Here is a 14,816-nt window from a genome sequence, read left to right as displayed (position 1 = left end):
GTAGAAAAAAATATAAAATACAATCAAAGATTAAAATTGAAGTTGGTTTGACAAGTCAGGAATGACCATGAAGGATGAATAAGATTTGGCCATATAGAAGCACAAGTATGCAGACTCTGGCATGGGAAGAACATTGGTGGAATGGAAGGCAGCCAGTGTGGTAGAGCATGGGGTATGTTGTGGGAAGAAATCTAAAGCTATGTGCAGGGGCAGATCATATAAGATCTGTAGTCTGTTTTACAGATTTATACCAAGTGATATGGTTAATTTTATTTGTCAACTTAACTGGGTTAGGGGACACCCAATAGCTGGCAAAACATTATTTCTGGGTGTGGCTGTGAGGGTGTTTTCAGAAGAGATAAGCATTTGAATTCATAGAATAAATAAGGAAGAACACTCTTACCATTGTGGGTGGGCATCATCTAATCTATTGGTGGTCTAGATGAACAAAAGGGGCAAAGAAGGATTAATTTTCTCCTCCGACTTTAGCTAAGCCATACTAATTTTCCTGCCCTCAGGTATAAGTGCACCTAGTTCTTGGACTTTTGGAGTCATACCAGCACTTACATTATCAGCCACCTTGGTTCTCAGGCCTTCAGACTTGAACTGAACTGCATCCCTGGCTTTCCTGGTTCTCTAGCTTGTAGACAGCAGATAATGGGACTTCCTCATAATCTCTCTCTCATTACCCCCTCCCCCACTCACACACACACACACACACACGTGCTCTCTGGAAAATCCTGACTACTATAGCAAGCCATTGTAAACTTATAAGCAAGAGAATAGCACAATGGGATTTAAGTAGCCAAAGGCCACTGTAGCTATATGGAAAATCAACTGCAGAGGGAAGCATGTATGGACAATGGAGGATTACTACAAGATTATGGTAGCCTGAACCACATGAAGATGAGCAGGGGTTAATAGGTTTCAAATATATTTTGTTAATAAAATAGACAGGATTTGTAAATGGCTTGAATAAGGAGGTGAGAAAGAAGGAAGAATTTCAACTGCCCAACTTTTGGTTAATGTGATTAGGTGGATGGAGATGATAATGTTTACTGAAATATGGAAGGCTGGAGTTGGAACAAATTGCAGGAGTAAATCAAGATTCAGTGTTGAATATACCATAGTTCAAATGTTTTTGGGACATTATAGTAAAGATACTAACTACATTGCTGGGAATAAGGCTCTCTGGTTAGAGATATAAGTTGAAAATTCACTTACATACAGATGCCACTGAAAACCATGTGAGTATATAAGATTTTTACTGAAAAATAGCATATGGTAAGACAAGAAGAACTCCCAAGAGTAAGTCCAGAGAAACTCTAAGAATTAAACATCACCAATAAGAAATTCTGTGGATGAGACCAAGAAGGTACTAGTATGAGAGATAAGATACTCAGTAGAGTACAGCATCACAGAAGGGACAAAAGAGGGTGTTTCAGCAAGAAGAGAGTGCAGGCCTTTGTTTAATGGGAATGGTGGCTTGGTAAGATGAGGACTTAATAACTTAGAGATCACTGGTGCCATTAGAGATCATTGGTCCCTTTATAAAAGAAGGAGGGGGAAAGTATAGGTATTTGTCAAGGAGTTATTTTAACGAAAGGTCAGACTTGATCTTGGCAAGAAAGGAAACAAGAATGTAAGGGGTTTAATGAGCAGAGAGAAGTCAATGAGTTGAAGAACTGATGACAGCATATTACTACAGTGAATACATTAAAGACAAGAGTCCTTACATTGGACATCAGCTCCACTCATACATATTTAGGTTCTTACTGTTTTTTATAACTGCTCTCTCCACAGCCCACCCATCCTATTTTGATTGAAAATATGTCTAGAAATTCTCCCCAAAAGTTCTAATGATTAGTGATTAAAGAAAAAGAGTAAAACAAGTCAGCCTATCTTAGATTTCATATAGTCTTGCTGCCTAATGTTTTTATGGTCTTAATACATTTTTTTTGACCTGAGGTGTACTGTAGTTTATATGACTTCTTTACCAAGAATTTGATGAGATATGATTAAGTAGATTTAACTTTATGATTTAGGAAGCTACTTTAAAGTGCTTTACTCTGGATTCCTTGTCATTCAGAGTTGGGCTTCAGAGACTGGGCTTCTCCCAGTCCAAGACTTTGTAGCAACTTAAGAACCAAAGTGAAAAAACCATATGTGTTTGTTGGAGAAAAATGTGTGTTGGAATGTCAGGATCTGTTCACTTAATTCCCCTTTTAGTTGGTTGCCCACCAACAAGTTATGTGTAATACTCACATTTGTATACTTTTACTATGTAGACCCACTGCACCCAACTGTATTTCCCGGCTTGGACCAAACTGTGTCTTAATTATTAAAGGATTTTTGTTGTTGTTGTTGGCTCCTGTCCAAACTAGGTTCTTGACCCTCATGCTTACACTTAATTATTTGTTGATCACCATCAACTGACTACCACTGTGCTAGAAGCCAGGAATCAGAAAATGAGAAAATTAATTTGCCCCAGGTCAGACATGCAAATAACAATTCTATGTGGTAAATGCTCTCAAAGGCAATTACCAAGGACTAGAGAAACACAGAGGAGGGAACAATTGATTCTGCCTTGGTAGAAGAGTTAGAAAAGGATACAGCGAGGAAGGGATTTTTGGAAAGTGCTCTTAGAGGTGAGTAGGAGTAGGCTGTAAAGGCAAGATAATGTTTGCCACCTGGAGAGAAGTCTGTTGTGGTTTGAAACTAAGTTGTGTGGATCCAGCCTTGAGATTTCAATTTGGAAAGTTTAACTTTCCATAAATCTCAGGAGAGATTTATGGGCCAAATGAATAATTTGCTTATTGTTTCATTGGATAGAGAGCTATTAAAAGTTTTAAATTAGAGGACTGATTTGAACAGGCCTGTTTTTCTTGCTCTATTTCTGTTTTCCTTCTAGTCATAATGTATTTCTGTTAAGCAACTGCTTTTTGCCTTAGCCAAAATTATGCCTTAGAATTGATACCACTGCACTCCAAATCTCACTGTAGTGCTTCCCGCATGATCATTCTCACTGGCACTTTTGCCTCAGTAGACCCCCTTGCCAGGGCTGTGCCATCTACCGCTGGAATGCTTTTCTTGAGAGCTTGCTTGGAGGTTCTAGCAGGGGAGTGCAGCTACCCTTGACCGAAGACCGGTCCTCCTCTAGTGGGGAAGGTCGTCCTCTTCGACCGAGCGCACAGCTTCGGGAAGGATGCACATGGAGCAGTGAGGGAGGAAGGGGACACCCACCTAGCCAGCCAGATCAGCTGAATCAACCCTGGCGATCAATGGGGTGACAGATGTTGCAGCCAGATCACCCTCACATCCTGGAATGCTTTTCTACCAATATTTCTGCCTCTCTGAGGCAAAATCCTGAGTGGGTGAATGATGGCCAGGTATTGGCCCTGTGATTGCATCCTAGTTGCAAAGGAACCTGGGAGGATAAATGACTCACATCCTCAGTTTCTGTCATGGGAATCTGGCTCTACCTTGTGTCAAGATTCTACAAACACAAACTTGAGAAGTTTATTAATTATGATCAACAAAAACAACAGCAACAATGTGTTCACTAGATCAGATTTTATTGATGAGGAAAATGGAGCATAGAGAGTATAAAATAATTTGTCCAAGACCACAGAGGTATGAAGCAGAGAAGGCAGGACCTGCACCAAGGAAGTCTGATTCTAGAATTCATACACTGGCCATTACCTCCTATCATTAAACTGTAGGGTGAAATGGACTATGGTAAAGAGTTCATATGTGCAATGGTTATGTATTAGAGAGAGTGAGGATGCCTCTGGTTATGAAACCAAGTGGAAGTAGCTGATCTAGATGACTGTCAAGCTCATTTATATAATTAGCACCTTGACATCACGTGGGGTGGCCCAGGTTGTTGTAGCCACAGTCAAGAATAGCACAGGGGATGTTGTGTTAGGTTCAGAGCCTACGATCCAGCCAACTTCACATCAGGACCCATGGCCAACGACTCTGAGACAGACTTCTTGGCATATATGATCTCTGCTGAACCATTTTACCTTGATCCTTTCCCCTTTTAGCCTTACCCCTGGCCTCTAACTCCTTGTTCTGCCTACAACTAACTTTTTTGTAATATTTTTCCTGGTATTTTGTAAGACAAAAAACACCCACATCTGAAACATACATACACCAGATGCAAAACCAGAATGATAAAATGCATAGTTTTAACAAAAGCCAAATCTGGTCATCAGATGCTTCTACAAGGTCATCAGATCCTTTCAAGTAAATGTTGAATGTTTTGGTAACTTGAAAGGTTTCTTGTAAACACTAAGTCAAAAGGTTGCAATAAGTCATCCTCAGAACTACACATGGAGACTCAATTATATAATTTCCAAGTTTTTTATCTTGAAAAATAAAAGCAAAAGGAAGTCCTTGTGATGAACTCCTGTAGTTCTTCCATTTACATCTAAAATGTCAGCTTTTCAGTGACTCTCTGTAATGTCCATGCAATGTGCTACCCATACCTCTGGAATTGAGTAAAGGCATCAAAACATCTTTTTCTCCCCTTCTTTTTCCTTCAGGCATGACTCAGCTACCAAGATCAAGATTTATTAGAGCCTTTTTTATCTACCTAGAAGTTCTTGGTCTCTGAAAACAGTAGAACTTCTAGTTAAATTTTGTAAAGGCAAGGTCATTACAGCGTGGTTTGCAACCATGAACATTTCTTATTCCTTTTCATAAGCAGTTGTGTTTGTGGCCATCAGAAGTCTCCTGGCACTTGAGGAGAATCTATACTAGACATCAAATCCTTATGAAAGCTCTGAGCTTCACATCACGCCATTTATTGGTGTTGCTCACAGAGCTGAATATAGCCTTTTCGTTTTCTTTCAGCCACTGCCAATATTTATCTTTCATTTCTTCTGCTTCCCACAATTATATACCTCTAAACATTATCAGAATTGTCCCCAGGCATCTAAACTTTAAATGAGATTGTAACTTTTCCATTTGGGCCTTGTTTCATTAAACAAATATGTGGGTGCTACATGATTTTGCAGTAGATACTGTTTATGTGGGAGTTGGATTTGTGCTATGTTTACAGCTAAAAAGAAAAAAAAATCAAGACTTTATTGGACATGTACTAGCATGTGGGTGAGCCTGAAGAAAATAATTGAGTGTTGAAATCAATTAGAGGCCTGGGAAAATATTCCTTTCTGATGGGACAGGCAGGAAAGGTGACTGCTGATGTGCAGGGAGATCTCTACAGGTTAGCCTACTTTTTTTAGAATCCCTTCAGGAAGCAGAGCCTCCTGATTTAAACTCATCTCTCCAGAAGAATTCAAGGTAAAATGATTTATATCCAGGAGAAAGGATTTTTTAAAATTTTATTTATTTTTATTTATTTATTTGACAGGTAGAATTACAGACAGTGAGAGAGAGGGACAGAGAGAAAGGTCTTCCTTCCGTTGGTTCACTCCCCAAATGGCTGCAACAGCTGGAGCTATGCCGATCCAAAGCCAGGAGCCAGTGCTTCCTCCCGGTCTCCCATGTGGGTGCAGGAGCCCAAGCACTTGGGCCATCCTCCACTGCCCTCCCAGGCCACAGCAGAGAGCCGGACTGGAAGAGGAGCAACCGGGACTAGAACCCAGCTCCCATATGGGATGCCAGCACTGCAGGCGGAGGATTAACCTAGTGCGCCATGGTGCCAGCCCCAGGATTATTATTTTTTAACCACAAAACAAAAACCATGTGTCTTTATTCCTTTATATATGACCTCTCCCACAGCTCTCAAAATCTTCTCTCTCTGAAGCTAATTTTTGTTATTAATGATAGTTGTATTGTATAAGGTTGCTGTGAACACTGAGTTAGTGAATACGGAACCATTGCTCGTGGGGAAATACAGTGAGAGGCCTGAGCCCCCATGTACTGATTGCTTATAATATTGTTACTGCGGCATCAAATTTTTAAATAGAAGTTTGATTTTGCCACAGCCAGAAGCAGATCTCAGTAGCCCTTTGCACACTTTCCAATTCCACACCATACGCACATGGCTCAAGCAGGTGGCCAGAGATAAGAATTTAGAATTATCCACTAGCAGGATGGGCTCCCCACTTTCCCATAGGTTCCCATAGTTGAACTTAAACTTGAAGTGACCACTTCCCAGTGACAACATAAGCTGGAATTCATACCTGCTTGTTTTAAGCCTTTTATTAAAACTCCCCCTGAAAAATCTGTTTGATAGCACCCTAGATCCAATAAAGGTATTGGCCCATGGGTCCTTTCTCTCTTCCCAAACTTTCATATTGTCTTTGGTCGTTAAGGCTGGGCCCCTGTAATCCATCCCTTAGCAGGGAGCCTCCACCCCCAGGAGACTCCTGCTGGTTCTCTTCTTTCCAGGTCTCTGTTTGCTGTTTGGGGACCAAAACACCCTGATCATGACATTGTTGTCAAATGAGCAGTACATAATCTGGTTACATGAGAACTTTTATTTCAGGAAACATTATTTAATACATATTGTTGAAGTCACAACCAACAACATTCACTATGGATACCTGAACAAAATTTATCTGACACAAGTATTTTCCCCACAAAGCATGGCACAGACTTCTTGTGCTCAGGAATTCCAGACAGCAGTTCAGCGTTACACGTGGCAAACAAAATAACAGTGAAATCAACAACAAAACACTCAAACATATGAAAAGTGCTTTACTAAATGGACCACAAAAAGCACACTTGTTTATGGTATGAAACCTGGAACAAGAAAGTTGAATGTCACCTTCTTTGAGCTCAGCTGGAAACCTGTGTATCAAGTGCTCTGTGCATGTCCATGAGTAACTATGAAAGCACCATAAGTATTGATTTTAGGCTTAGAAATGTATTTTAGTGAGCAAGTGCATTTGGAAAGACAGAATCTGCAAATAATGAGGATTGACTTATGCATACTTGCATCCATCCACCCATCCACTTATCTATTCAGCTGTTTATTTTCAAGGCATGAAGCAAACTGGAAATTTGTGATCACTTTATTTGGAGTAATCTACATTGCAAATGTGGCATATGTTATTCTTTTAGTTTTACGACTGTCTGTTAAAGCTATGCAGTCATGAGATCAAGGACTTGAAGGTCTTGTTCACTCCTGTATCCGTAGCCCTATTGCTCAGCAGGACATAAAGTAAGTTCTCAATAAATATTTATTGAATGAGTCAATGAGTGATTTGCAAGTAGCACTTAGTACACAGAAAAGCATTGCTTTCATGATTTCTCCTCCCATATTGACCTCATATAGAAACATCTCCAAAATCTGAAAATCTCTCTCTCGTGGGTTTTCTTTGTACATAATCTTCAAAGAAGAGGATTACAGTAGAATAAGTGAATGGTTACAACATGTAGAATCAGATGAACCCCACCTATTTCCAAATTTTCTCCCCATTTCCTCCTCCCACCCCAAGTAAGAAGAATCCACAGCTTCCTGAAAGTATTTATATCAGTGTTAAAGGGTATTATCACCTGGAAAATCCCATTTCTTCCTTCCTCCCTCCCTTCCTCCCTCTCTTTTTCCCTCCCTCCCTCCCTCCCTCTCTGCCTCCCTCCCTCCGTCCCCCCATCCACTTCTTTCTTTCTTTTGGTGGGAAGTTGGTATTTTGCTATTTCTTAAGTCAATCTCTTTCCCTGGGTTTTGTCTCTCTCTGTCTTTCTTTCACATAAGTACCAGAAGAAACAATAGGTCTGTATAGTAAAACCTCTCAGACTATCAGTCAATAGTCTTTATTTTCCTAAGCTATACAATGTAGCATTCATTCTTCAGTATATTTTGCTGAATATTAATTTACCACTGTTGAAATTGTCTATATGTGCACATTGCAGTGGGTAATTGGTTACATGTTACTTTAGGGAGAGGGATTTGAGACTCTGCACGTAGAGAAAATTGTTTAACTCAACCTAGGCCAAAAACTGTGTGAAAAACAAATCTGTCCAAGGATGCAGAAGAAACAAGGATGCAGGGGAGTATGTTTTTAGCATGGAAGCCAAGTTATAGCTCATAAAATTAATTTCACAGAGTATGGGAGTACAGGACCTTGTGCAACTCAACAAAAGAGATAGGTTGTAAGCAGCAGTGACATTAAAGATCTTCAGATATGGAAGAAAGTAATTGTGGGGCTGAGATGAATTGACAGGGAAGCTGCTGGTACTTAATTTTATGAACCATGTTGTTCCAAGTAGTTTTCTTTTCTAATCCCAGGGTTGAGTTCCTTATAACCCTGGAGGTAGTATACTGCCTGGCAGAGGGTGCTAATTTAACATCATTATACCCCTTGTCTATGAAATTTGCGTACAAGCATTTGGGGTAGGGAGCATGTATGTGGTGGGAAGCTATAATTGGGGGTGGGGCATAGTCACTGGGATAGCAGTACATAGCAGACATTTATTGAATCTACAGACAATTGTCTGTGACCAGGCTAACACTTTTAATTTCTTACCTAACCTTTACAAGCCTTTGAGGTGATGTGAATATTTTACATATGAGGAAAATTCATTTCAGGGAAGAAAGCTAATCTGTCCAAATCACAAAACTAGTATAAGGGACTAATAAAATTTCAGTGAAAAGTCATATGGTCCCAAAGTCCAAGCCATGTATGTCTATCTAAAATGAGAAAGTCTAATAAAAAGAAACAAATTATTATATTCTGCTAATTATAAAAAGCAATATAGATTCATTGTAAGAAACTTAGAGTTCATATTAAGTGATAAAACAAAAATAACCACATTTTGATGGTGTTCCATTCACTTTTCTTTTTCATATATACCTGTATCTCTAGCTGTATAGATACATATGAACACATACCTATACCTATGAACAAATACACAGGAGCACGTATGTCTTTCCCTATACATGACATAATTGGGATGGGATGCATATCAGTATTTTATGGAATACCTTAACAAATAACTTTGCTCCAAACCCTTTTTTTGCACCAAAATAGCTGCCTAATTTCATCCTTTGTGAACTTTCTGAAATTCCATTATATCAGGGTAGCACTCACTGCATATAAATCCTTTGTGAATTTCATTAAAATGGCATGTTGATATTTTACACTATTAATAGTTTAAACATTTTTATATTTTCAACCTTAAGTAATTGCTCATGGCACTATGACCATCATTTTGCCCCTTTTGGTTGGCTTAAATATGTGACTAAATTTTTACTGCTTTCTTAGTGTCTGTACCTTTTGATCCTTTATTATATAGCCTTGAAATCACCAAGCCCGCATTTATGTGAGTTTTTGTGACATGTGGATTGTGGATGTCATGTATTTGTTAGAACAGTTCTGGATGAGTTGTATCAGTTTCTGCCTGGCCCAAGCCTCCTCGGATCACCCCTGCAGATTCTGCCCTACCAGGCATGGAACCAGTAGGTACAAAATGGGTATGTGTCATTAGCCATATCCTTATTCATGGCAGGGTTGTAAAGAATATTTGACTGCCCAAGTATCTAGAGGCTATTATAAGTCATGGTCAAATGGCAAACTCATGCTAAAACATCCATGATCCATCTGTATTTACCCAGTTAATCCCAGCAGATCTTTTAATCAAAGTCCCAGCCTCTGTTCTCTCTGCTACATTTCCTGTACATTGGAAATGAGTGTACTCCAAGGTTCTAGGGTTTGCCTGGGACTCCTGTCAGTATAGAGAGCCTCTCCTTTTCTTGGTTTCCACCTCTCTACTCCATTCTTTATAACCCTTCTCCCTGGCAAGAACTACCACCAGGCAGGAGTCACCTTTCTCTTGCCTGCAACCAGTACTTGCTTGAGATAGACCTGAGTTTGATTCCTATCCTTTAGAATTTGATTTTGGACTCTGACTGCTCCCCTCCCCACCTGCAGGATCCCACTAGGTTCTCTCTCCCTCCTCCCCTCCTTTTCTACAACTCTGCATCCTCTTTTCTTTGCAGGATTGGATGTGGGCCTGAGCCATCTGCATTTCATAGAGCTGTGCTGATGATAACAGGGACTCTGAGATCTGGGGTTCAGATTAGATCTTCTAAAAGTGTGATCTTGTTAAGATATTTAAACTTTGAGTCACAATTTGTTAGTCTGTAAACTCAGTCTTTATCTCTAAGTCAACATTTATTGAGTGCAAATACATAAGGAAAGTGACCTTTGGCCTTCAATTTAGAGCATTATACTTCTTGATGTCAGCAAAGTCTTTCTAAACAATGACTATGCATCTATTTTACTTTATTCCTTTTTACTTATAGTTTGCCCCATATGTTCAAGAGTATTCTAACATATTTCAGGATGATGTCCTACTTTAAAAATAGTCGTGGGGCCGGCACTGTGGCTCAGCAGGTAAAGCTGCTGCCTGCAGTGCCGGCATTCCATATGGGTGCTAGTTCGAGTCCCAGCTGCTCCACTTCCCATCTAGCTCTCTGCTGATGGCCTGGCAAAGCAGTATAAAATGGCCCAAGTCCGTAGTTCCTTGCACCTGCAAAGAGGCACCTGGCTCCTGGTTTTGGATTGGCTCAGCTCCAGCCATTGCAACCATCTAGGAGTAAACCAGCAAATGGAAGACTTCTCTCGTTCTCTCTCCACCTCTACATCTGCCTATCTGTAACACTGCCTTTCAAATAAACACATCTTTTTTTAAAAAAGAAGTAAAATTTCAATTCAAGAGAGAATATCTATCATTCATTATGGTAGTCTAACATCCTACAACTTCTTCCCTTACCTTCTTCCCTAATATCAGGATGTTAAAGACCTGAATATTACTGGAAACATCTTTCTTATTAAATGAGCTTAAAAAAATCCAACAATAACTGTTAGACCATAAATTTTCATTTGGCTAGAAATTCCATGTTTCTTCTGTACAGTCTCCTACAAGTATTTAACATGGTTAAGTAAGTTAAATTCTTTTTGATTCAAGTAATGAAGAAAATAATCTTTGGCCTATATGTTGCTTAAGCTTAAATATGTGTGTATGTGTTTTAATAGAATTCTAACTCCATTACATGATTAAATTTAGTGTTATTTCCACAATGCCAACAGAGTATTTGTGCTGCGTGATTTGAAAAGAAAACAATGCTTTATCTAGTGGGCTGAAACAAGGAATACTAGGAAGTAATTTTCACTTATTTTGGTCTGAGAGTTGTGAAATATATGCATTTAAAGGATCTTCAGAAAGTTCATAGAAAATGTGTCTTATGAAAAAAATCTATGTATGGACTTCAAAAGTTTTTTGCACTACAATAAATTGATGTTTTAATTTAATTTTCCATAAACTTTTAAGAGTATTCTCCTATGTGTATATATGTCTCCTTATTAAGTATGTGTAAGTACCACTGTGTGTACACTATTGTTTTTATTCTGGAGCAGCCTACCTCATAAAGACGACAGGATCAGATGTTGTATTTTCTGAGATGATTGAGCAAAACAAGGCTGATTTATAAACCTGCCAATATCATAGCATCCCAGAATGTGATTTTTTTAAGATCTGAAGATGGATGACCCTTCAAAGTGATTCAATACACCTTGCCTGGTTCAATTTTTGTTTCAGAAAATAAAATAAGAATCTAGTTGTTCTTTTTAACTGATGCTGGTTTTCTTTTTATGGGATTCCTATATTGATTTGCATTTTAAAATGTTTTTCTCTTCTGAATCTCCTGCTGCTCTGAGAGGTTCCAAGGGTCTTATTGATTTGGATGGAAACCTCTGTAAAGTTTGAAGAAATTATTTTTTATTTACAAATTTCAAACAAAGCATCATTTACCATAATGAACAGTCAAGTCCTAATGGTGCATTAGGGCATTAATCTTTAATGCTTTTACAGGCGATTTAGTCAGAGCTAAAAAAAGATCATGAAATCCAAGCCCGAGCGTGTGGTCCCACACGCTGAGGCCTCCTTCATCAGATTTCCCAGTCCCCACTTGTCACCTTCTCTGCTCTTCACCTGGTTCCCACCTCCTGGGTTTAGAATCCAATGAGATTAGAAGGAGAGGCAGGAATAGGATTGATTGAGGGAGGCAAGGGAAGAACCAATCAGTTGGCCAACAATTCTTTATTGTTATAGACATTCCTCTAGGAGCTGGAGATTCAGCAGTGAATCAAGAAGGCAATTCCTATCCTCCAGCAACTGGAAAAGTAAGGGCACAATATAGGAGACCAATAACAAACACTTCATTGCTCTAATCATTATTGTACTCTTGAATGATGAGGAAAGATGATAGTATTAATTTATTGTGTGTTTATTGTAGAAACTTGGAATACATTCAATTTTTTAAAACTGTAACTGATAAATGGGTCCCTATAATTGAGGGACTCTGGTTTCTCAAGGCATAGTGATACTAGCACACTCATGTAACCTTAAATTTTCTCTTCTTTTTCTTTTTCCTTCTGGAAAAAAGCAAGTTATACTTTAGCCTTGTATTTCCCCACATAGTCATAGAATTTATTCTCTTGCCCTAACAAAATATCTTTCAGAAATACACATGATCAAATGTGTGCTTAGTTCTTACTGTTGCCACAAAAGGTTATTGTAAAGTTCCATGCATGTATATGTAACTCTCTTTATTTTACCTTTTCAGTATGTAATTGAATGCCTACTATGTGTGCAAAATGGACTGGAGACTTTTGATAATGAAATTAGTCTGAGTGGATTATTTCAAATAGCTTAAATATTCAAAAGTAATTGTTAATCATATGTTTAGCAGTTAATATTTGCAAAATAGCAGTAAGATGGATTTTACTGGTACTATGAAACAATATCTATATACTTACCCATAAGCAGAGCATCACATTGGTTGTAGGTTTGTCAAGTTAAAACACTTTGAAGTCAAATAAAGAAAAAATTTACTAAAATAACTAAAATAAGAAATGAAATTATAAAAATGTTTTCTTTGTGAGTTTATAGAAATTGCGTTTGGCATTTGCCAAGTATATTGCTTGACAAATAGGCAATTCTTTGGAGAAGATGAGAGAGGGCACTTCTTGGAATCCATGAATTTTATGGTGACATTCTATGATCTTCTCCAACTAGATGACTCTACCTACCGAGCTGAGAGTCTGACATGAGAGCAATAGGAAAGTAATCTAAAGATAATGGTGACACAAGGGTCTCTTGACTTCTGCTGAATAACTTTCCTATCATAATCTTAGAACAGAATCATCAGATGATAAAACAGATGTTGAGCAATAAAGTCAGTTTTGTAACATGTTAAATTGGAAGCTAACGTGAGGTTCACATTGATAGGGAATTCATATCATATTACAAATCTTCAGAAGAAAGATGTTTTAACTCAATTCCGACAGATGCTCATTAAAAGTATTTTGAAATCGTAACATTATATGGTTGTGGGATTCTTGAGCTGTCTGCAACTTTGCACTGAAATTGTGATATCTTTATAACTTTATGTTTATTGTACATGAACATTTCTAATAGAGTTTGAATTTCCTGCTCACATTGAGAAAATGTTTACACTTAAATGGAAAGTTCTTCTGACAATGTAAATCTAAACCAAGCAGAGTAGTTTGGTTATTTTAAACGTGAATCTTCTACAAAATAAGAACTAAATTGTAATAAGATAATTCCTCCCAGGGTAAATATTTGATAACATTTGTATGTAGAGATCAGGTACTCAACAATTTGCTGGCTGATTGACAGTATGTGGGAATACTTTGCACTTAATAGATGTTCAATAAATGATTTCTCCCTTGAAAAATTCAACACAAGAGATAAATTTAAGGTAAATCCTTTATCAAAAGTGTGTACAATCTAGATGAAAAGTTAAACAGGAAATAAGTTTTTTCATTTTATTATATTCAAATAATTTCTTTTTTTAAACTTTTATTTAATGAATATAAATTTCCAAAGTACAGCTTATGGATTACAATGGCTCCCCCCCATAACTTCCCTCCCACCTGCAATGCTCCCCTTTCCTGTTCCCTCTCCCCTTCTGTTCACATCAAGATTCATTTTCAATTCTCTTTATATAAAGAAGATCAGTTTAGCATATATGAAGTGAAGATTTCAACAGTTTGCACCCACATAGAAACACAAAGTGAAAAATATTGTTTGAGTACTAGTTATAGCATTAAATCACAATGTACAGCACATTAAGGACAGAGATCTTACATGAGGAATAAGTACACAGTGACTCCTGTTGTTGACTTAACAAATTGACACTCTTGTTTATGGCATCAATACTCACCCTAGGCTCTTATCACAAGTTGCCAAGGCTATGGAAGCCTTTTGAGTTCACCAGCTCTGATCATATTTAGACAAGGTCATAGTCAAAGTGGAAGTTCTCTCCTCCCTTCAGAGAAAGGTACCTCCTTCTTTGATGACCTGTTCTTTCCACTGGGATCTCCCTCGCGGAGATCTTTCATTTAGTGTTGTTTTTTTTTTTTGCCAGAGTGTCTTGGCTTTCCAGGCCTGAAATACTCTCATGGGCTTTTCAGCCAGATACAAATGCCTTAAGGGCTGATTCCGAGGCCAGAGTGCTGTTTAGGACATCTGCCATTCTATGAGTCTGCTGTGTATCCCACTTCCCATGTTGGATCGTTCTCTCCCTTTTTTATTCTATCTGTTAGTATTTGCAGCCACTAGTCTTGTTTATGTGATCCCTTTGATTCTTAGTCCTATCATTATGATCAATTGTGAACAGAAATTGATCACTTGGACTAGTGAGATGGCACTGGTACATGCCACCTTGAGGGGATTGAATTGGAATCCCTTGGTATGTTTCTAACTCTACTGTTTGGGGCAAGTCCGATTGAGCATGTCCCAAATTGTACATCTCTTCCCTCTCTTATTCCCACTCTTATATTTAACAGTGATCACTTTTCAGTTAAGTTTCA

The sequence above is a fragment of the Lepus europaeus genome, chromosome 1, assembly GCF_033115175.1.
Source record: "Lepus europaeus isolate LE1 chromosome 1, mLepTim1.pri, whole genome shotgun sequence".
In the NCBI taxonomy this organism is placed as follows: Eukaryota; Metazoa; Chordata; class Mammalia; order Lagomorpha; family Leporidae; genus Lepus; species Lepus europaeus.
This window is presented reverse-complemented; position numbering follows the sequence as displayed.